Source organism: Gossypium hirsutum, chromosome A02, assembly GCF_007990345.1.
Source record: "Gossypium hirsutum isolate 1008001.06 chromosome A02, Gossypium_hirsutum_v2.1, whole genome shotgun sequence".
In the NCBI taxonomy this organism is placed as follows: Eukaryota; Viridiplantae; Streptophyta; class Magnoliopsida; order Malvales; family Malvaceae; genus Gossypium; species Gossypium hirsutum.
Window position 1 is genome coordinate 19833466 of NC_053425.1, and position 1103 is coordinate 19834568.

Sequence of the window (1103 nt, forward strand, 5' to 3'; positions counted from 1 at the left end):
CTACTTTAACAGGAACTGAGTCAAGTATAGTTAGGCCTGCTGTTGCTGCAAATAATTTTGAACTGAAACCTAACACAATTCAAATGATCCAACAGTTTGTGCAGTTTGATGGTTTGCAGGACGAGGACCCAAACGCTCATTTGGCAAATTTTCTAGAGTTTTACGACACTTTTAAAATCAATGGCATTTCTGATGATGCCATTCGCCTTCGGTTGTTTCCCTTTTCGTTGAGGAACAAAATAGTGGTTGAACTCGTTACCACAAGGGTCAATCACTAATTGGGAACAAATGACCGAAAAGTTTTTACTTAAATATTTTCCGCCGGCTAAAACGGCCAAATTAAGGAATGATATCTCTTCTTTTGTGCAAATGGATCTAGAAACACTCTATGATGCATGGGAGAGATACAAGGACCTCTTGAGAAGGTGCCCTCACTATGGGCTGCCCTTATGGTTGTAGGTTCAAACATTTCACAATGGCCTGAATCCTTCGACTAAACAGATGATTGACGCAGCTGCTGGTGGGACTATCAATAATAAGACACCTGAGGAAGCTTATGAATTTATAGAAGAGATGTCACTGAATAATTATCAGTGGCAAGTCATGAGGATAAAGCCAACGAAAGAAGCCAACGTTTTTAATGCTGATTCGGTCACCATACTCTCTAATTAGGTAGAACTTTTGAATAAAAAAATTGATGGTTTACTTAGCTCTTCACAGGTTCACTCAGTAATGTAATGCAATATAAATGGATGTGGAACGAGCAATTCATAATACCTACCTTATGGCCACAACATGGAACACGAGCAACTAAATTTTATGGGTAATAATCTTCGACCTCAAAATAATCCTTATAATAACACTTACAATGCAGGTTGGAGGAACCACCCAAATTTCTCATGGGGAGGCCAAGGAAATCAAAGACCACAACATCCTCCAGGCTTCCAACAACAACTTTACCAGTAAGAGAAAAAGTCGAACCCTGAGGAGATGATGTCAAAATTTTTTTCAATAGCGGAAACCCATTTTCAGAACACTGAAACTGCACTTAAAAATCAGCAAGCGTCGATCTAAGGACTCGAGAATCAAATTGGGCAGGTGGC

General features: G+C 39.5%; 1 non-coding gene across 1 annotated transcript; it reads right to left on the reverse strand.

The window, feature by feature from the left end:
* Nucleotides 1–336: 336 nt before the first annotated feature.
* On the reverse strand, nucleotides 337–443 carry LOC121217063 (small nucleolar RNA R71). Its single transcript, XR_005913284.1, has one exon. It is a non-coding gene; the product is annotated as a small nucleolar RNA R71 (small nucleolar RNA).
* Between the last annotated feature and the right edge of the window lie 660 nt (nucleotides 444–1103).